Source organism: Bos taurus, chromosome 13 (assembly GCF_002263795.3).
Source record: "Bos taurus isolate L1 Dominette 01449 registration number 42190680 breed Hereford chromosome 13, ARS-UCD2.0, whole genome shotgun sequence".
Lineage (NCBI taxonomy): Eukaryota > Metazoa > Chordata > Mammalia > Artiodactyla > Bovidae > Bos > Bos taurus.
The window spans coordinates 2,128,520-2,151,662 of NC_037340.1; the positions used below are offsets into that span (position 1 = coordinate 2,128,520).

General features: G+C 41.0%; 1 protein-coding gene across 14 annotated transcripts in view; it reads left to right on the plus strand.

Moving 5' to 3' along the window:
- PLCB4 (phospholipase C beta 4) overlaps positions 1 to 23,143 on the plus strand; it is a 482,400-nt gene that overhangs the window by 107,415 nt on the left and 351,842 nt on the right. For 2 of the 14 annotated variants that reach the window (XM_025000319.2, XM_025000317.2), the window contains exon 1: positions 9,315 to 10,646. The exons of 6 other annotated variants lie outside the window; for them this stretch is intronic. The gene's annotated coding sequence lies outside the window, so the exon portion shown is untranslated. Of the gene's footprint in view, positions 1 to 5,157; positions 5,182 to 9,313; positions 10,647 to 23,143 lie in introns of those variants that run through there. 6 more of the 14 variants (XM_025000315.2, XM_025000313.2, XM_059892390.1 and 3 more) reach the window with 5 other exon arrangements.

A 23,143-nucleotide genomic window follows, 5' to 3' on the forward strand; every position in this document is an offset into this window, starting at 1 on the left:
GAAGCTGGAGGTCTGAGATCAGAATGCCAGCATGTTTCGAGGGAGGGCCCTCTCCTGGGTGCAGACCTCTCCTTCTATCATCGTGTGGTAGTAAGGGCTGGTGAGCTCTCTGGAACCTCTTTTATAAGAGGAATAATCCTGTGCTCCATCCTCACGACCTAAGAACCTCCCAATCACCCTTCCTTCTAATATCAACATCTTTGGTGTTTCGTGAATACTGAGGGGACACAGACATTCAGATCATAGCAATATTCAAACAGATTTTTAAAAAGTTATTCATTTCATGTAGACTGGCTATAACTTAAACAAAAAGCCCTTTGCTGCAGCAGTATTCAAGAAAACAGAGCAATTCTTGTGATGTTGCACAATCAGAATGTTAAAATGTTGGTTGGAGGAACCATGAGTCTGTTTGTGACTACATTTTGGTTGGTGTCATGTGGATAAGGAGCGGCAGACTTTTTTTCTTTTCAATTCTTTGTGCTTGAAATATTGGGATTTTTTTAAGCAGAGAGGAGAAGAAACTATAATGGAATTCAGGACACTGCATTCCATTCTGGCTTCTAGAGGATCACATGAGTTTCAAACACTCCTTAATTGGCTGCATTTTTAATTAAAGAAAAACAGAAGGAGCTTTTCTTTTCACCTATATAAGAACTCATAAGAAATTTCTTTATCTTGTAATTCACAGGTCAGAGGATCGAGTTTGAATAAATATTTACCCACATATATTTATAAAATACTAGTAAAAACTAATTTATGTGGAATTCTTGCTGTATGCTGTGTACTATTTTAGTGTTTTACTATAATAACCACTTTATCCTCACAATAGCCCCTTGAAATAGATACTGTCATTATTACTGTTTTTATAAATGAAGAAACCAAGGCACAGAGATCTTAAGTAACTTGCGTAAAGCACACACCAAGGGAGTTGCAAAGCTAATATTCAAATCCAAACCATTGTAATCGGTACCCTACAGTGTTTCCCAAGTGTCAGTCATTCAGATACTACCTTCATTCTTTTTACCATTCTTCTATTCTTCTATTTTTATTTCATATTTTTCACTTTTGTTTAACCACAAACATAAATGTATTTTAAAAGGCAGCCTTAGATCATTACCTTGGAAAACTATCTTGTGCCACAAATTGTTGAGATAGCCAATAAAAATTAAAAAATGAAGACTAAATAGTGTCATCCAATCCTAAGTAGATGCCAGTGCCTACTGAAACTCGAGTCAGAGACCTGCCTTCACTGTCCTGAGAGAGAAAGAGGAGAGAGAGCCAAGATTAGAGTGAATCTGAAGACAAAGTTAGGGCTGTCTTTAATGTCATCCTAAGGGGTGTGTGTGTGTGTGCGTGTGTGTGGTAGTGAGCAAGATGGATAGCCTACTTTCTTGATTCCATGGGAATCATTTGTTTAAAACACAAAGATGTGGTGGTACCTTCAGAATTAAGGAAAGTGAAGTGGAAGATACCAAGATGAATTCAGGCCTCTTTCAGTTCAGCCTGTCCAGGGAAAGCTATTGTCTGAATTATTAACCCTAAAGTCACTCAGTAATTCTTCTGGTCCTAGAAAATCCTTCTAGGTTGCTTTGTGGAAAGGACTGTGGGTATTTTTTTTTTTTTTCTAAAGTTATTATGTATTGAAGAAAGTATAATTACCCCTGAATTTTAAACCAAACTACTTAGAAAATGGCCTTACATTAAGTCTTGCTTCAACCTTGACACATACCTAGTGGTTTGAAACATTAGAGTCTTAGTCCTCTTTCATACAGATCTATCTTATTTATATCTATCTATCTATATATATTGCTCTTCATCATTAATTTAGAGTTGTTATATTTTGATTATGGTAAGAAAAGCAGAAGGGGCTTTTCATCTGCCAGTTTAACCTTAATGATGAAACTCCAAGTGTTTTTAAGTAATGAAGAGGGATCTTCCTTTTAATTCACAGGTCTCTTAAAAGCAGCTCATAGACATCATTAAGACTCATCAATGTGAACAATAAATTAATCTGCATCTGAAGTTTTTACTGATTCCCTGATCACATAATTTCTACACGTTCTGATTTCACTTTTTGGATGTTTTATACATTATATGAATTCTTAATCAAGATGAATGTATAAGCAGTGCCCTTTTACACAGGCTGAGAGAATACTACTTGACGAAAGTTTTAGCGGAAGGTGATGAATGAAACTGGCTGCATCTTACCCAGAATCCCTATTTCCATTTTAAAATAGTACAAATATTAAATATTAATATAGCTGCAAATAGGCAGCATGATGTGGAATATAACTTATGTGGCTGGTAAACTATTTCCTGTTCAGTGTGCCAGTGAACTTTGGAAAACTTCTGATAGATGTTAGGCCTAGTTAGCTGCTCAGAGTTTGAGAACAGAGGTAGGCAGCTTGGGGAAAAACAGGGGAACATCTGTCTGCACTGAAGCTGCTGTGGGACTGTATCTCCAGGGGCAAGCACTGCAGTCCAGTTGGGACAGCATGGTGGGCTGGATGGGCCACTGTTCGGTAGCAAAACACAGACCTCTTCATCTGCAGGCTCATGGAAGGTGATGTGGTATGCTTTGTCCGATCAGTCAACTGTGGCCAGGGGTGGATTCTAACAGTTCAGCTGGGGTTTGTTTATTTAGGTATCATTGACTTATAGTTGTGTTAATTTCTGCTGTGTTAATAATACAGCAAAGTCATTTTATATATGTAAAATGATTTCTCTTAGGAAACTGAACAGAGTTCTGTGTGCTGTCCAGTAGGCCCTTGCTGTTCATCCCTTCTATATATCAACGCTTCCATCTGCTAACCCTGGCCTCCCACTCTGTCCCTCCCCAGGCCCCTTCCTTGGCAACCACCAGTCTGGTCTCTATCTCTGTGCGTCTGTTTGTTTTTCATAGATAGGTTCATTTGTGTCCTGTTTTGAATTCTACGTATAAGTAATATCACGCGGCATTTATTTGTCTCTTTCTGACTTTCTTAGTACGGTACTCTCCAGTTGCATCCATGCTGATACAAACGGCATTATTTCATTCTTACTTAGATGCAGTCTATGGCTAGGTTTTAGAAACCAGAACTAGCTCTGGAAGTGTGTCCTGGTTTTAGAAATAAGATCAGTGAAGGTCAGGGTAGTTAGAGTCTCCAGGGCATGGACCACGTTTGTTTACTCACCAGTGGGCACCCAGCATCTGACATAGTACTGGGTGCATGGCAGGCACTCAGGATTTAAATAACGTGTCAGATCAATGAGGGAACCGAGTTATATTGGGCAACTAATGTTTTTGGCATCATAAATCATTTTTGCTTGGTGAGAGGAAACCCTAGCAGAACTATGTGTGTTTTAGAGCTTTCTGAAGAAATAGAATCAATTACAGTTTGGGGAACTGAAAAAGAAAACAGAGAGTTATCTTGGAGTGAGTGGTTGGTTTTCCCACCATATGTTTCTCTGATTGAAAGAGATATTTCCAAGCTCTTTTTGGACACAGAGAAAGAGATTATGACTTCTGTCCCTTTCCTTTCTGTCTGTGCAGGAAGAAAGAGCCTGTCAGGATTTAGAACAGAGAGAAGCCATGTGGAAAACATAGTTTTCTTCTGGACTGTGGGTCTCGAGGATTAACAGAACATACTAGGAAATAAGGTTCTTTCTCTTGGGAAATTACTAGTGCTGGCAGCTTGAAATAGCATGAGAAGGCATTTCATCGGAGGCAGGTCTTCAGGTAGCGTGCCCGAGAGGGTGTGAGCCTGAGGGAGGGAAACGGAAGGAAAGGCAGAGCTGTATTGGTGAGCAGCTGAACCGGCGCGGCTGGAGTGGAAGGCACCCCGCGTGTTCTTAATGCCGACTGTGTGCCAGGCCATGGGACATACGCATCAATATTAACTGTTTTGAGACAGCTGTTATTTTGGATGTGTTATATTTTTCCGAGAGATGCTGTTATCCCCATTTGACACAAAAGGAATCTGAAGTTTATTAGGAAGCCTGTGATTAGTCTAAAGATGTGTTAATAGCTAGAACATATAGTGGGGCTGAGGTTTGAACCCAAGCCTGTCTGATTCAAAAATTCAAATTCTTTTCCCAGGTGAAGCTATTCCTTGCCTTTCTTATGATTGTATTCTGTATTTAGCAATTATCTCAAGTGATTCATAGCATTTACCAATTGTAAAGGAAGAGTTCTGTTTTTACAGGGAAGGTAATGTTGGATTGCAGACTCAGTGTTTAGATTTTCAGCCACGTGTGTGTGTGTGTGTGTGTATGTGTAATGGGGGATATCCGGGTGGTCCAGGTCCTTCACATTCAAAGCCTTCTCCCGGGCCTGGCCACATCAGCATCATTGTGAACTTGTTAAAATGCAAGATCTCAGGCTCCACAGCCAACCTCTAGCACAGTCTGCATTTTTCAGCAAAATTCCCTTGGTGACTTGTGCGCACATGAAAGCTTGAGAAGCTCTGTGGAAATGACTGTGATGATTCCCACGCAGATGTTTGAGAGGCTGGCATATCATGTGAAAACAATACTAGTTTGTGACAATCATGAGTTATCATCCCAGTTTATTGAGTACTTACTATATGCCAGATGATATAGTGATTTATGTAGATTTTCTTATTTTAAAAAATTTCACTTACCCTGTGCTGTGGTGATTTTGATCCTCTATTAAATGTGAGAAATCTGAATGTGAGAGGTTAAGTAACTCGCCCGAAATTAAGGAACTCTGATGCCAACCCAGGTACGTCAGGTCCCAGCTTCATGCTGTCCAGTTTAACTACACACTGGATCACCGGTGTCTGACTGGTCATGATAAGAAAGTGAATTACAGCACAGAGCACTGCCAGTTCATGAATAATGTTCTCTGACATGTATTTCACTTTACTGATTCTAAATGGTGAGACAAAATAAGGTAGTCTCTTTTGAATGATATCTGATATTGCTTAAACCATGAGTTGCCTGTTTTTTCCTTGGAGTAGAATAAGTATTTAGAATAAACGAACCTAGGAGGCATTTTGTTCTGTGAATTCTATTCTAACTTTATAGATAACTACCTTTTCTACCTTTTACTGATAGTTATTAATAACATGTGATTCAGTAATTCTGATCATATTGCCTTTTTAATACGGATAATCAGTGATATAATAAAAGATGTTGAACATGGGTGGTGTGAAGAGTTAGAGGAACACTGCAGAGTATGTAAGTTCATGCGATGGTTTTTGTTGTTTGTTTCTCAGTGTATTCCTTTTTTTGTTTTTGTCAATTTTTGTTTGTTTGCTTTTTGTTTCCCTAGATGGATGATGTGTGTGGGCTGAAACACTTGCAGTGTTTGTTAGAATGTCATTACCATGCTTTAAAATAATGTTCTCTGCTAATTTGTTCTCTGTTCCCTGGAGCAAGCGGTGAGCTGACTGCAATAGGTTTACTGGGTTGCAGGCTTTAAACTTGGTTGGAAGGACCAAGGGCACTCTTCTTTTGGTTTTGATCTGTAGACTTTGGGGATAAAAGGGAAGCAAAAAATACAATTTTTGTGTGTTTTGAGGATTTGCAGGAGAGGAAGAACAGAGGAGGCAGATCTGTCTGAACCTGAACGTTTGCTTATCGTGTCGCAGTAAATGAATATCCTAATCCTTTCTTAAATTTCTAGATAATCATAAGTCGATTTAACATATTATTTAGAGCTACTAGGAGGAAACATGCTGTAGAAGTATATTAAAGGGCTTTGGAAAGGATGGCATTTACTTTGGAAACAGAACCTTTATTCATATTCACTCATCCTGTAGTATTAGTATTAATATTGTAGTGTATCTTGCTGGGGTTGCTTATATGGCAGTGTCAACGATATGAAGCTGCCTGTACTAATTGGGGCTTCCCTGGTGGCTCAGATGGTAAAGAATCTGCCTGAAATGCAGGAGACTTGGGTTCAATCCCTGGGTTGGGAAGATCCCCTGGAGAAGGGAAAGGCTGCCCACTCCAGTGTTCTAGCCTGGAGAAGTCCATGGGATCTCAAAGAGTTGGACATGATGTGACTCTCACTTTCACTTTACTGGTGGCTCAGAGGTTAAGAATCCACCGGCCAAGGCAGGAGACACAGGTTCCGTCCTTGGACTGGGAAGATCCTCTGGAGAAGGGAATGGCAACCTGCTCTGGTATTCTTGCCTGGAAAATCTCATGGACAGAGGAGCCTGGAGGCTTTCAGTCCTTGGGGTCTCAAAAGAGTAAGACATGACTTAGCAACTAAACAACAAGAACCAACTAATTTTTTTAAAAAGCCACAATATAAGCCTTTTCTTATTCTCAGTAAAAATTTTTATATCTTTGCTTTACCCTTCTAAAAAGCTGTTTTGTAAATTCACAGACCTTTCCTGTGAGGTGCTGGTATTTCAGAACTGGCTCTGAGAAGGGAGAGGGCACGGAGTTTGGTTTGTATTGTCCACTGGTCCCTGCGGTCTGAATATTCCCACTGTGACTGGAGATGGGCAGAGACACACCCAGTGTTTTTCTGTAGGAGGTGCAAGTCATCTCAGCACATCAGTGATACGAGCACCAAGAGATTTGAAAGGGAAGAGGCAGTTAGAGGTGCACAGTGGAGAGAGCATTGAAGCATATAAAAAATAATAATCAGCGTAAGGTGGGAGGTGGGGTTCTCTTGAAAGGACTTTAAGTAGAAGTGTCTATTCGCTTCCCTGAAACTCTGGATATTAAAAAAAATGCTAAAAGTGGGGGAAAACTTTGCTAAAAGTTGGAAATGGCTATAATCCAAAAAACTGAAGACTATCTACCAAATTTGGTGGTATTTGGAGCAAATCCAGGGAAAATCAAAGTATGTCTCTCTTAAAACCCCTGGAGGCAGAGGCTCTGCCAGACCAAAGCCTTTACATGGAAGAGAGAGGTTGGAGGCACAGGTGGGTCTCTGGGCGGCAGCCCTTGTTCCTGGTTTGATGTTTCCTTTGTTTCTTGATGATTTAATAACCCTCATGTTTCTTCTTCCTTTTCCTTCTATAATTTAGGTTAATGTTTTGTTTTTTACTCATTTGTGGTAATAACTATAAATGTGAATAATAATATAAAAAATTCTATGCTCTATTCTAATTGGTTTATTAACTTTAGGCAGGGCCTGTTGGCTCCTAGATATGAAGATTTAAATAAATAGCACGTTTGTATTCTTCCCATTTTTTCCTTCAGCCTTCTTGATTATATTACTTATTATTTTTGCATTATTGAGATGTATAATATGTTCTTTTTTAAATAGTTGCTGTACCTTTTGTTTTTTCCAGCTTTATTGAAATGTAATTGACATTCAAATGTAACATTGTATAAATTTAATGTGTATGAATAGGATGTATAATATACATGTATATTGTGAAATGATCGCTATAGTGAGGGTACTCAGCACAGTCATCACCTCAGAGTGTTACTGTTTTTAAAGTTGAAATATAGTTGATTTACAGTGTTGTCTTAGTTTCAGGTGTACAGCAATTGAGTCAAATACACACACACACACACACACACACACACACACACACACGTTGTTTTAGTCACTAAGTCATGTCTGACTGTTTTGTGACTCCACGGACTGTAGCCTGCCAGGCTCCTCTATCCATGGGATTTCCCAGGCAAGAATACTAGAGTGGGTTGCCATTTCCTTCTCCAGGGGATCTTCCTGACTCAGCGATGGAACTTGCGTCTCCTGCATTGGCAGGCAGATTCTTTACCCTCTGAGCCACAAGGGAAGTCTACAGATGTTTCCTTTATGGGTTATTACAAAATATTGAGTGTTGTTTCCTGTGCTATACCGTATGTCCTTGTTGTTTATATATAGTAATATGTCACTGTTAATCCTGAACTCCGAATTTATTCCTCCTTCCTCTACCCCACAGCATTACTATTCGTGTGTGTGGTGAGAAGATTTATAACATTTTCATTACAGTCTGCATATGATAATTGTTTGACTTCCATTTCATATTTAAATAATTATGTCGCAAAAACCAGAACAAAAGAAAATGTCAAACCAGGAAGCCTAACAAAATGGAATAATAGAATTAAGATGAACCACATGGTTATTAGAAACCACAACATAAATGGAATAAACTCATTCATTAGAAGGAAACTGTGCTTAGAATATGAGTCATTTAAAACAAAGTGATTACAAGTAAATGTGAACTGAAACAGCAGTGGCTGTAATTAATATGGAAGAGGGGGGTTTTACTTTTATGAGTTTTGGCTATCGATTTCACACCTTCTATGGTCTGAACTTTTAAAATAAACTTGTGTTGCTTTCACAATTAATTTTTAAGACATCCCAGTCTACATCTATTTGTTATAACAGGACACAGATGCATGTTCTTCGTAGGAAACAGTGACTCTGTTTAACTTCCTGCTTTTGCTGCAGAGCAAGTCCTTAGGAAGTAGTGGCTGAAGGAATGTGCACTTCAATATCATGATATGTAGCTTTCTCTTAATCATGATCTTTGCTGAGGGGTTGGAGTTTGTATTTTTCTAATATAGCCTTGTGACATGATTTTTTTAATAAGCAGTGGTACTGCTATTTTACGGGTGTTGAAATACCATCCCATGCTTCCTGGATCATTCCTTAATTAAAATAATTTTCTCAACCTATTATAGTTGAGAGAATATTATGCTTATAATTCAGTAGAATATGGATTCATGAATGAAAGACATAGCTTTTAAATTAAAGGTTAAATATCTTATTAGAAGGATAAGGGGAATAAACCTCATTTTAGAAAGATGTTGATCTTTAAGGGGACAGGAGCTGGAAAAACGACTCGTGTGCAATGGTTCTGGAGTAGTCAGGGCAGATGAGTGAGGGGTCAGTGTGACTCAGTTATTTCAGTGGAGCAGCTGTGAACCGCCCATCTATCCTGAAAACCTGCTTTTCCACCTAAATGAGAACAGAAGGATGTCAAGATTGCTGGGTGTGCAGGGCTTTGGGATTTGAGAGGAGAGGAGGTGCTGGACGGGGGAGTTGGTTCTACATGTGGTTTGCTGGAGGGATCTGACTCAGTTTCCTCCCCTTGAGTCTGCCTGTAAAGTGGTTGAAATGTACACATATGGATGCAGTAGGTGTTGGGTTTGGGTGGTGGCTACTCCTGCCTCGGTGTTGGTATCTTGGCTGGGGTGCCCTCTCTGTAGGATATGTTGGCTGAATGTTCATCTCTGAGGTCTGATGTTCAACTCTGGAGGGCAGATGGGTGACCCGGTGCAACCACACACCCACCAGAGCAGCTGCAGGGGCTCCAGCAGAAGGTCCAGCTGCTTGAGGGTGTCCCTTGTTTCCCAGCATAATGGGTGGAATGAAGGAGATGCCCATGAAATACATGTATAGCCTATTTCTCATATTTATGTTTTTAAAATATGTTTACTGTTTATTAATATTGAGTAATCTAGAAATTGATCACACTGGAATTTCGTAGAAATTAGTACAAATTAGAGGTAGATGGGAAGCTTTGTAATCTAAGGCTTTTCTAAGTGCTTTGAAAAGTCATCACAGTGTCAGATATGTTGCATAAAAATGGGCAAGTGAATCTAAAATTATTAGCACTTCCCAAGTCTGTCTGAAAAAATATAATTCCCTCTGGATGCCCCACAAATAAAGGGTCCCATGGTTAAATAATTGGGATGTAGTGCATAAACCATTTTTTAAAGTTTCTGCTGTATAGGATTCTATTGACATTAGTCTAGATTGACCACCCTAAAATTTCACCCTGAAACCTTGTTTTGTGAAGTATTTTACACTCTCTGGCACATTTTGGGAAAAGCTAACCTTTTAAAAAAATTGCCATACTAGTGCTTGTGGGCAGATAAATCAGGGGACTTGTGTGTGTGTGTGTGTGTGTGTGTGTGTTAGTGTCTTAATTTGATGGAGAATTAAAATCCTCTCAAAATATATTTCTAGGACCAAAGTATCCACATTTTACTATCTGTGCAAGGAGTATAATCTCCAGATCTCACTCGATCTATTAGTTCTTACCTATTTTTCTTTCGATCAGCACTACTGGTAACTTAAGAGTTTAAAAAATCTACTTTCTTTCTTGAATCCTGAAGGTGTTACAGAGGGAAATGGGCAAAAGGTGGCAGGCAGATGGGGGAGTTGAAACAAAGACTTTTAGCAGCTCGCAAGTTTTCCCAGTTCCTGAATGGACAGTCAGTGGGCTTTCCTTTAGGTTTATAGCTTGAATTTTCATAGCCTTCACTTTAGAGGAGTCAAAGATTTATTGGAAGGATGAGTTCTGGTGTAGGATTCAAACTTTCCTGTTCCTGCTAAGAAGCCCTAGCCTCTGGGCAAGTGGCACTTCTCGTGTGCGGGGCACTCACTCATTCACGGGCAGATACTTGGCAAGGTGCCGGCCAAAAGCATTTGCTATGTTTGTCTTTCTGCTTGGAATAGTGAAAAGAGTCTTTCTCGGCCCCTGTGTCTGGATGTTTTGTTGTGGCTATGGGCACGGTTTGTCCAGCGTCTCGCTTTGTGGCCGAGGGCTGGGACGCTGCAGGGAGAGTCCTTACATGTGCTGACTGTGTGGGGCTTGCTCATCCGAGTCTCCCTTCTGGAAAGAGTGAGCTTATCCTTGCAGTTCTCAGCCTGTGTGCTCTCAAGATCCTCTTTCTGACCGGGTGAAGTTTACAGCCTGCTCACTGCTCTTCAGGTAAGAGAACATACTGAAAAACGGCTTTATGGGTGGAAGTTAAGGTTTACAAAGGGGAGTCATTTTGATGTTTCTTTTTTTATAGCTTGAGGTAGGGCTGGCACAATTTTATTTTTGTGGTTCCTGAAGGTAAGCAGGTATAGGTTTATGCAGTGGCAGGAAAAAAAAAACACGCTGGAAAATACTTCTCCGTTTTTAAATTTCTTAGATCACTCAGACTTTTCATGAAGATTATTTTATTACTGATTTTTTTCCTTAGATTTTCTAATAAGGGAGAAGCCTAAGACAAGATTGAGGCAACAAAGTATATCAGATACTATCGTTTTATGGCGATTCTGGCTTTAATTAGATACAGATTTATTTTGATGTCCTTTTTTTTTTTTTTTTTTTTTAATAAATCTTCTAAACCTGACTGGGACTCAGATTTTTCAATAAGGCATTTATTGGTATGATTCAATTGACTGGTAGGATTTTTGTGTGCCTATCTTTTAACATTTTGCATATTTAAAACAGTAACCACCTATATAGGGGTATATGAGAAATCTCTGTACTTTCTGCCCAGTTTTGCTTTGAATGTAAACCTACTGGAAAAAATAAAATCTAGCCCAAAAAAAAAAAAAAATTAGCCAGTCTATTGAAAATGTTTTCTATGACTACCTTAGCATGATGCAATATAGCACAGAAAGTGTTAAACATTTTTCCATTATGCACGAATTATTACAAAAAGATTCATTTTTGTTTTTCATAATTAGTAATAAAAGTATGAGACGTATTTCAGTGTCATGTTTTGATTGCCTCCTCTTAAAAATTTTTATTTTTATCATTACTTTCTTTTTATAAGCAAGTGATACTAGTTTTTATTTTTGGCTTTGATGCAACATCAACTTTTCTTTTTTGGTGTCACTGTGGCATATGGGATCTTAGTTCCCTGACCCGAGATCAAACCTGGGCCCCCTGCAGAGAAAGGGCAGCATCATAACCGCTGGACGCCAGGGAAGTCCTTGACTGCCGCTTTTTAAAAAACTGTCTTAAGACAGGCAAGATGATTATTTTTAAAAGTCTCTTCCTAAATAGGAAGAGAGAATGAAAATATACTTTTTACTTACTGTCTTGGAAATGCACTTACTTATTGTTTTGGAAAGTTGATTGGACAATATGTAAAATTCCTGAAATAAAAGTGGGAATCAGTAACTTAAAAGTTGTTTTTTTGTGTTTGGTAACCATATTTTAAAAACCACTTTTCACAAAGTTACACATATTTATAGACAAGTGATGCTGAAGTATGAAACTTCAGTGAGTACAGAGTAGTTGACTTAAGGTGGCTTTAGAAAAATCTTTGTGTACTTTGTTTCGTCAGCTTAGTGTCTTTCAAGAAATGCTATTATAAGAGAAAATGTTAAACCTTTAGTTTTGTATCAACCATGGCTAGCCACGGAATTTGAGCATAAAACAGTTTCTGTTACAATGACTGAAATAAACAAAACATGGTCTTTAAAATACACTTATCCTAGACAAATGTACACATGATAATGTGAATAAATAAACAACATTCTATGGCTGTTTTTAAGATCAATAAATAACTTTCCCAGATGTCTTACAACTGAATGGGGGGCAATAGCCGGAGAATTCCTCTGATTGTACCCGTTGAAGAGAAAAGAGCAGTTATCAATACATGCAAAGTGATCCCCTCTCCAGAGATGCGTGGGGTATTTCTAGATCCGCTGGAGAATATGAAACTTTCCAAAGTGTTCACAGCAGGTTGCAACGTGTTTACCGTGGTGGACTTTCCAAGGTGGCAGGGGTCCAGGGAGCTTCCGTTCTTAGGTGGGGCAAGGTCATAGCATTGTAGGGAGGAAGTGACTGTCAAGGAAATGTGCTTCCAGGAGATAGGAGGTCAAGCCTTCCCGTTGTTCACCTGGTTTCCTGTAGCTGTCTTCTCTCTGAGGTTAAAGCTGCTACTTGGGAAGGCTTTGGTCCCCAAGGCTCAGCTACAGACTCGTCGTAAGATCACACTAGATCATCTGTGGTTTGGTTAAACAGCAAATTCTAACACAGCAGGTGTAGGCTGCGGCCTGGGATCCTGCATTTCTAACAAGCCCCAGGGCTGCTGATGTTGCAGGTTCTGGGACTACTCTGCCAAACACCTCCCAGAGTGTTATTTTTAACTTAATGAATGTTTTCTAGTTTGTGCTAAGCAATGAGTTTGTGAAGTAAATGGCAGAGAATGTGATCAAGGTGAACCGACTAGCTGTAGACAGCGGCCCTTCACAGGTAATGTGATAGGTGATGGTTTCTGGGGAGGAAATGTGAGGCTTTGTAACTTCTCACAAGCCTCCCCAGCGATCCTTTTGCAGGACTCTTTCTGTTGGCAGCCCTGCCTGTGGCCTCTCAGGACAAATCTCTCATCCACTCTCTCCATCTGCCCATTAGGAGCCTTTTTTCACGTGTGTTGGGTTTGATTTGCATCTTGCTCCTGCGTCTTCTAACAGCATCCTCTCTCCAGCCTGGCTTGCAGGTGCCCCACTACAGCTCCGTGTGAATTTAAATATAGAAATCATCTGTGGGGAGCTACGTCTTTCCTTCATATAACACACATTTTCCCAATGTAATCAACCAGTCTTGGGCAGTTGATTTAAAAAAAAAAAAAAAGAAGCCTTGCTTGTCTCAGCTTGTTAGACTTGTGCTTTGAGTTTTCAACATCAGCATTCTATCAGGGTCCTAGATATCCTGTAAACTCTTGAAGGGAAAGAAGTGCAGTGCTGTGATGCTCTAAGTGCTTCAGTAATTTTATTCCCAATTATATTTTCTTCTCCAACCCTTTTTAATGAGAATCTCACACTTGAAAGTTTTACAGAGAACAGTTGCATTTTCACTGCCTAGATTATACCGTTAGCATTTTACTTCATCACATCTGTCTGTATCTACCTATCCCTTTGTCCATCTCTTACTATCTTATTTATGATGCATTTCAAAATAAACCTCAGGCATCAGTTTGCACATTTCGGCATTCTTAACTAGAGTTCAGTGTTTGTCAATAGTGTTTCATATGAAATTTGCATACCATGAAATATACACATACCTAATTGTATGTGAGTTGAGCTTGGACAAATGGATGTGCTAGTGTAGATCCTTGGCAAGATCTGAAACATTACCATCACCGAGAAAGTTTCCTCATGTCCTTTGTCGTCTCGTATATTCTTTTGTGAATCTTCTCAAATGAGAACTCATTGATTACGAATAGATGGTTTGTGGTTAATTTATTTCTTGAAACTAAATTTTGATGCAGGTTATTTTCATACTTAGCATTACATATTGTACACCACTTTCTAATAAGTTAATATTTTTTAATTGGGATGTAGTTGCTTACCACATTGCGTTGCTTTTTTTCTGTGCAATGAAGTGAAGCCGTTGTATATGTACAGATGCCCTGCTGGGACCCCTCCCATCTCCCCCATCCAGCTCAGCACAGAGCACGAGCTGAACTCTGTGCTGTATGTACGGCAGGTTTGCACTAGCCGTCTATCTCATTTACACAGGATGGTGTTTGTATGTCGATGCCAGTCCCCCAGTTCAGCCCCCTTCTGTGTGCACATGTCCGTCCTCTGCGTTTTCATCTCTCTTCTTGTCCTGCACATAGTCCAGCTGTACATTTTTTGTAGATTCCACCCATGTGCTTTAATATGCAATATTTGTTTTTCTCTTTCGGACTTACTTCACTCTGTGTTTCATTTGGAGCAACTCATGGTGTTCTTATTCCTGAAAAATCAAAGTTTAAAAACAGTAACTTAGAATATCTGGCACAGATTTTCTTTGGCACAAATTACTTGCCAATGAGTTGGTTGATTCTTGTGTCTGGTGAGACGCAGGCACCTGGAAGTAACTGTATTCTAAGAGGTTCTTGGGACTGATGCACCTGGTTTCTCTGGATATAGAGGGAAAAAAAAAAAACACAAAAACACCGTTTTCAGGCCAGCTGTTTCCTGTAAAGATTTTATTCGAGGATGTATTCACTCCACAGGGCTTCCTTGGTGGCTCCGTGGTAAAGAATCCACTTGTTATGCGGGAGATGCGGATTTGATTCCTGGGTTGGGAAGATTGCCTGGCGAAGGAAATAGCAACCCACTCCAGTATTCTTGCCTAGGAAATCCTATGGACAGAAGAGCCTGGAGGGCTACAGTCCATAGGGTCAAAAAGAGCTGGGCACGACTTAGCAACTAAGCAAATAGTCTGACACTACAGACAGCAACTAAGCACGGCACATAGCAACAACAAAATTCACCCCGTGACTGAGCCTGAAATGTGCACTGCTTCTCACACTGCTTCTTCAGGAATAAAAGTCTGTTCTGTGACATAGTTCCTGAGACAGTCCATATCTGCATGCAGGAGTTTGTCAGCTTTGGTCTCAGGTACCTGATTCACATCTGTCCTGACAAGTATACACAGCTGTGTAAAACCTCCACTAATCAGACAGCAGCTAGCTTGAAACTCCAGGCTCTCAGAAAGACCTGTAGCCCAAAAGTAAAAATGTCCAGCAATGTCTTTGGTCACAAAGAAGCAGTTTTTAAATACCCAGCAAGAAAGTAGCAGAGCGGAAAGAGTATGGTCAACTTTGGGCTTCCCTGGTGGCTCAGTGGTAAACAATCTGCCTGCCAATGGAGGAGACTCAGGAGACACAGGCTCAGTCCCTCCCTGCTCCGGGAATACCCCACATGCCCCGGCGCAGTTAAGCCCAAGCGCCACATGCGCTGAGCCCATGCTCCAGAGCCCGAGGTCTGCAACGGGAGCAGCCGCCTCGGTGAGAAGCTGAGCTCCGCAGCTGGAGAGGAGCTCGCACTCTCCACGGGGAGAGAAGAGCCTGCGCACACCGAGGCCCAGCGCGGCCAAATACACAAACAAATAAAAGTAGTTTAAAAAAGAAAGCAAGTATGTAATGTTACTGGGGGCTGTAAAATGCTCAATGTGAATTCTTTGGAAGTGTCAGAAAACTCCTATTTTTGATTTGCTCATGTTCGCCAGTCATTTTACACGCTTTAATAGAACACGAGACTCATCTTCTGAAAACCCACCCAGCTCCTCCACCTGTTACATACAGATGGATTTTGCTTTTCCAGGAAATCCTGAATTATAAACCATGGCTTGTTCTGCTATTGTCAATAAGAAAAATCCAGAGTTATATCTCAGGGTTAGAGAAGTAGTATGGTAGGTGCTCAGAAGCTTCTTTTACAGTCTTTCTCTAGAATACTACGTGGAAATGTATAGTGATTTTTAAAATTACATCATTTGATAGAAAGTTTGTTTTCTCTCTCATAAAGGAATGCAGGAAAATAATAACCCAGCAGTGTTTAAAAGCACAGTGTGTGATCCTTAGAACCAAATTGATCAAATATTTCAACAGTTGTCTCTTCAAAATTCTAACCAAACACTGGCTCTATCTTATTAGAGCTAATAGTTAACTACCTATAGGCCAAAAAAACATCTATACCTGCATTTCCAAGCTATTTAAAGTTGCTTTTCTCTGAGACGAAAGGACAGAGTAATATTTGCAAACATGTGCTGAGGTCAGTTCTGATAAAATAACTTGGAAAACCATGTTTTAAGCAAAACATGAATTCAGGTTGTAAATCTCAGTAACTTTCTACTTGGTTACAACAGTATCAGACTTCTACTTAATTCAGTATTTTATCTTATGTGATTGGGGGCATTGGAGACATATGCCTGCATTTTCTGGTACAATCATGTAACAGAGTATCGTGGGAAATGGTCACTGCTTCTTCCTCTTACAATATCAAGGCCCAGTAGAATAGAAAGAAATAACAATGATCTTCTTCTGTATCTTACACAGCATTTGCATTTGTTGTACAACTTCATCTTATAATAAAGGACCACCATTTATTCAGGTTTTATTGTATTTTCGGCTTCAATTAAAAATGCAAGATTCTAGCACAGGAGAGAAGTCATCAAGCCAGTTTCTGTCGAGCAGTATAGCTTACCCTTTCCCTACATCCTGTCTGTCCTTGAAGGGTTAGCATAAAAGCCAACCATGCTGAAGCTTTCCTGCCTGCAAAAGTCAGATCTCCACCCATGTCTCCCTTACATGTGATGGGTCCATATTGCATTGACTTATCAGCTTCAGTGCAGAGAAAGACCGTTATTTTTAGTAAGTCCCCTGCATACAAACCTTCAGGCTGAGAGCTTGCAGAGATGCAGGCGGTTTCATCCGTATCGGGTGTGAGTGAGATCGCTGCTCACCCTCTGTCTTCTGTTGCTGCCCGGCCTCCAGCTTTGCTGTCTCTACCTCCTCGCCCTCCTCCAGGCAGTAGCTTGCCTGTTGACTCCATGCCAGCCCTCATGTGCCAACTTGTACTATGCTTTTCAAGGTACAGTACTGTATTGTAAGATCAAAACTATTTTCTTCATTTTTTGTATCTGTCTTTTATGTTTTATTTGTGTGAAAAGTATTGTAAATGTGTTACAGTACAGTACCATATAGCTGATTGTTGGGTGCCTAGGCTGACTTTGGTGGCCTTGGAACAGAACTTGTTCATATGTAGGGGACTTATTGTACTCTGATTATTTCCCATATTGGCCTCATCTTCCCAGGGATCTCACAGAATTCCTTCGTGAGAATTCTTATGTGTTAGAACCCTATCTTATACTTTTGCAGATCCTAGTTTTTTCTTGCTTAGTGTTTTGAAGAGCCTTCAATCAGTAAATATTGTTGGCTGGTTGCCTGAGTATGAAGAGGCCACTTGTCTCTGTACATGCTGCTGCTGCTAAGTTGCTTGAGTAGTGTCCGACTCTGAGCGACCCCGTAGACGGCCGCCCACCAGGCTCTGCCGTCCCTGGGATTCTCCAGGCAAGAACATTGGAGTGGGTTGCCATTTCCTTCTCCAATGCGTGAAAGTGAAAAGTGAAAGTGAAAAGTGAAAGTGAAGCCGCTCAGTCGGGTCCGCCTCAGCGCAGCCCCATGGACTACAGCCTACCAGGGTCCTCCACCTATGGGGTTTTCTAGGCAAGAGTCCTGGAGTGGGGTGCCATTGCCTTCTCCATCTGTAAACATGACTAACTTCATTCCCCCCTCTTCTAGCAACTCACCCCAAAGAGTAGAATTTACAGAAGAATTACTTTTAGGCAAGATTAATTTGAACTTTGATGTTTCTTTCCCCTTCACTTCTTAAAGGTGTTCTTATGTATCTGGCCATGTTTCAGTGTTAGTCTTAACATTTAACACTTCAGTAATTCCTTTCATCCACAGAGAACAAAAAGTTTTCCTAAAATAATTTCATCTTCCAGAATGATTCTATAAAGCGTGTTGGCCCCAGTGGTTGTCTAGAATGTAGGAAAAATCTAACACTGTGAGGTTCAGCTTCTGGGTGATTCGGGGGCAGAAAATGGACCTCATGCTGCCTTCAGTGCCTTCTGGCCAGCAACGTAAGAGCTTTGTGAGCTGAGCTCTTTGTCTCTGCAAGCTTGGATATGGTCGGTAGTCTGGAGTGGAGGGAGCATTGAGCCAGAAAAGCCTGTTCTGTTTTTCTATTCTGCTTTTAGTCTAACTGCATCACATGGATGACGTGTTCAATAAAGGAAAGAAGGAGCCACAGTCAGTGCTGTGGTCGTACCGTGTCCTGCACAGTATTACTAGTCGCTAACTGGATGGCATCACCGACTCGATGGACGTGAGTCTGAGTGAACTCCGGGAGTTGGTGATGGATAGGGAGGCCTGACGTGCTGCAGTTCATGGGGTCGCAAAGAGTCGGACATGACTGAGTGAACTGAACTGAACTGAACTTGATGCACACAGATTTTCTGCATCTCCTAACAATCTGGAAGATCTTGCAAAACCCAGACTTGTGTTCTCTGCGTTAGAGGAGGCCAGCGCTCTCCAGTTCTGCCCAGCATGCCCAGGATCCCTGGATTAGTTTCCTCTTGCTGCTGCAACAAATTGCCACAGACTTCGTGGCTGAAAACACTGCAGGTTTATCATCTCATAGCTCTGGAGATCGGGAGTTTAAAATAGGTGTGCAAGGCTGTGCTTTTCTGAAGACTGTAGGAGAGAGTCTGTTCATTGTCTTGTCCTATTCCTGGAGGTCACCCATGTGCTGAGGCTTATGGCTACATCACTCTGGTTTTTAGTTCTCCTGGCATGTCTCCTCCTTTGATACCACGGCCTCCTGTCTTCTGTTTTATAAGAACCTTGTCTTACAGGGGCCCACCCATCTCTCCAACTTAAGATCTTTAATTTATTCACATCTGCAGTGTCCCTCTGGCCATGTGAGGTAGCATGGTCACAGGCTGCAGGGATGAGGAGTGCACGTCTTCCGGGGGGAGGACACTGTCCTGTCCACCACGCCCCCCAGGGACATATCCCACCGCTTCAAGCTGGGACCTCTAAAGTACTGAGGAACCACAGTTGATTTCTAGTAACCTGGAACTGGACATTTATCCAGCGAATAAGGTGGCAATATTTTAAAAACTGGCCTTTCCCTTCCTCTCTTCAGAAATCACTGTCTATTGGTATATCTTGTTTTTTAAATGTCATATTTAATAACTTAAAAACAAACAGGTCTTCCTTTTCTCTTGGCTTTTTTTCTGTTTTTGTTTTGTTTTTATTTTACCCAGCATTATTTTATATTTCAAGTCCTTTTCCCATTGTTATTTTCTTCTTATCTCTAGAGTAAACTTCCAGTTCATCAAGCCATTTCTTCCCTCTTTGGCCCCGTGATTATTAATCTCTCACACACTGCTTCTTTCCCCTGGGGAATTTTTGAGTCTGCTGTGATTTGTATCTTTCTTCCCCATTTCTAAACCTTTTCATGTAACTCCTCTTCACCCTATAGTCCTACCCTCACAATTCTCTTATCTCTGTCTTTTTCATCTGACAATAGAAAATGATGTACATTTTGAACTTGTGACAGTGTCATTTATTACCAAGAACATAGTATAATATCCACTTTTACTGATAAGAGAGTGGCAAAATTAATGTCCGAAATACAGAAGCTACTTAGTAACCTAAAAGCTGAGAAAAACTCATCCACACAGGAAGGTACCTGAAGCAGGAACAAGCTGTCCCTCTATTCCAATAACTATGGAGTTTTTTCTTCTGATCTTTCTTACTATTGTTAGTGTAAATTGTGTAGCTAGTAAAATAAATTGGACTTCTTTCTACTTAATTCATGGGTAAGGCTGTTTGAGAACTGTTGAATATGTAAGGATCCATAAAACCAGGGTATACAGCTGGTTCTCCAAGGGTGGTCCCCAGATCAGTAGCATCCACGTCACCTGGGAACTTGCCAGAGATGCCACACCTGGCCTCCTGAATCAGCAGCTCTGAAGGTGGGGTCCAGAAACCTATGCTCTAACAAGCTGTCCAGAAGATTCTCATTCAGTCAAGGTTAAGAACCATTGGTGTATTTGATTGTCACACACGGGGCTGGGGAGAGGCTTTGCTCTTCTAGGCCTAACTCTCTCAGTTTCTGAATTCAACTAGCCCCAGTCTCCAGAGGTGTCACTTCCAATAAACTATTCTTTGAACATTTTCAGTTCCAGTAAGTTGTCCAAAGTCACCTTATTTCAACTCAGAAATGGTAATCTGGGGTTTGGCACCAGGAAGAAGTAGTTCCTAGTTACAGAGTCTACCCACTGGGCTTAAAGCTCAAGTTGTACCAAACTAAACACAATTCTCATTCCTGGAACTCACCAACTTGTTCCCATCTCAGATAGGCCCACTGCCCATCTATAAAATGATGGCAGTTTCAATAAGTGTTAGTGACCGGCTTACTCCATGTGAAATACAAAAATTCCACCCCTTCCCCTCTTCCCACTACAGAGTCATTCAAAGTAAATTTCATATCTACCACACAAACCTGCCTTCATGGCAAGTCAGATCGTTCCTAACAGTCTCCAAATTTGGTGGAAAGTCCATTGGGCCAATTGAAAAACATCAGCTTTATTGAATTATAATTCATGTGCAATAGCATGTATCCATTATCGGTGTCCATCACTCATTTCAGTGAGTGTTGATCAGTGTGCCCGCTGGTGTCACCACTGCCATTGTCACGATGTGGAACTTTTCTGTTACCCAAAAAGGTTTGTTTGGACCTTTCTTCACTCTCCACCCTTTCAAACCCCTTGCTGCTGCTGCTGCTAAGTCGCTTCAGTCGTGTCCGACTCTATGCAACTCCATAGACGTCAGCCCATCAGGCTCCCCTGTCCCTGGGATTCTCCAGGCAAGAACACTGGAGTGGGGTGCCATTTCCTTCTCCAATGCATGAAAGTGAAAAGTGAAAGTGAAGCCGCTCAGTCGTGTCCGACTCTTCGCGACCCCATGGACTGCAGCCCACCAGGCTCCTCCATCCATGGGATTTTCCAGGCAAGAGTACTAGAGTGGGGTGCCATTGCCTTCTCCATTCAAACCCCTTAGCCCTAGGCAACCACTGGTCTGCTTTCTATCTCTCTAGATTCTTTCTGCCTTTTCTAGGATTTCCTAGAAAAGGAATCATGCATTCTTTTGTCTAACTGTTTCCTTTTAGCTTAATGTTTTTGAGATTCTTCCAGGTTGTTATGTTGTATAGTGTTTAAATTTCTCAGTTTTATTCATTTGTGTGATGTATCACAGTTTATTCACCTATTGATGAACATGTATATCTTTCCAGTTTGGGGCTGTTAAAAAGCTGCTTTTGTGTACAAGTCTTTGTGTGGACATGATTTTATTCTTCTTGAGTAAGTGTCCAAGGCTGGGATGGCTGGGTCATGTGCGTACTTAGTTGCGTGAGAAATTGCCAAACTGGTTTTCAGAATGATCGGGCCGTTTGGCATTCACACCAGCAGTGCCTGAGCATTCACTGGGCTGTTTTCACATGTTGTGATGCCAGAGAGAAAGTAACTTAATTTTATATTGATTTCTAATATGTATAATTTACAAGTGTATACATAGACATGTGTGGGTATGTTTCATTATATTAATTTCACGAAGAAGCACAGCACCAACTTTGCTGATAAAATACTAGATGTTATTTTATACATAATATAAAATTCTAACCCATGAGCCTATACACGAAACTCTTAAATTACTAATATGTGATTGATTTTCTGTGTTTCCTGTAATATTTGTTTACTTTTGTCACTGCTCGTCATTAGTCACAGTTAAAGGCAAACTTTTAGAAAAATAAAAGTTCAAAACCCTAACATGAGGACATTGTTAGTACCTTTTCCCCCCTTCCAGCGTGGGAAAAGGTACCTGTCATATGATTTTGGTGTTAGGTCACTTTGGTCTAGCCTCTGAGACCTCTGCTATGCATTATGAAGAGTGCAAGGAGCTCTGAGAAAAGCAGTGGGCAGAGTTGGGGAGCACGTGCAGGAAACTGAGGAAGAGTGGTCATGTTTGGAGTGAGAAGAATGGACTGGCCTTGAGAGAAGAGAGATTTTCAGGGAGGGGTGGTCAGGACCAAGGGACCGCATGAGGACGGAGCGCTGTGAGTGTCCTGCCGTGGAGACCAGACTTGCTCACAGCACCGTCATGGCACCAAGCGGAGTGTGAGAAATACCCAATGGAAGTAAAATCGGCATGTTCTCAGGGAGTAGAGTGACTAGTTCTGTACCTGGGACAGGGAAGGGAACATCTGGGAAAGCTTCAGCAAGGGCAGGGACAGAAGTGCAGAGGAATGAAAGGAACCTCACCTATAACGCTGAAACTGATGTCTCTATGACGAAATTATATATTTGTGTGTGTGTGTGTATATATAGTTGAATATATATATATATGTGTATGAAATGCTAGAATCGTTGAATGGTGTTTCTAGAATGTGGGAATATATGGTTGGGTGGTTTACTATACAGAATTCTATCCTGAAGGTATGGGGACTGTTTAAACTGCTACTGTTAATTTATGTCATACAGCAAGCAGAGTCCCTGCGACTAGACTGAGCCAGGGGCAAGATGCTGGTATAAATTTCAGTGACTCATCCCTCGTGTCTAAAATAGCAGCAGGCTGAGGGTCAAAGTGGAGTAAAGGAAGGAAGTCTTTTTGACACATGTTCCTCTTGAGAGCGAACTTACAACCTGGATACGTGATTCTGCTCAGGCTGGTGTAGGAATGAGTGGGGGAGGGAAAAAATGGGGCTTCCCTGGCGGTGCAGTGGTGAAGAATCTGCCTGCTCTTGTAGGAGACAAGAGATGCGAGTTTGATCCCTCGATTGGGTTGATCCCTTGGGGAAGAAACTGGCAACCTACTCCCGTATTCTTGTCCAAAAAATTCCATGGCCAGAGGAGCCTGGTGGGCTACCGTCCATGATGTCATGAAGAGTCAGACATGACTGAGTGACTGAGCACAACGCATGTCTAGAGGGACACAAGTGGGAAATGAGACACAAACCCGCATCAAATCATGTCAGGCACTGTGTTTTAGGTGAAGTCATTTAAAGAAAAATTATTTGAATGCACCAGATTTTAGTTGCAGTGTGTGGGATCCAGTTTCCTGACCAGGGGTTGAAACTGGACCC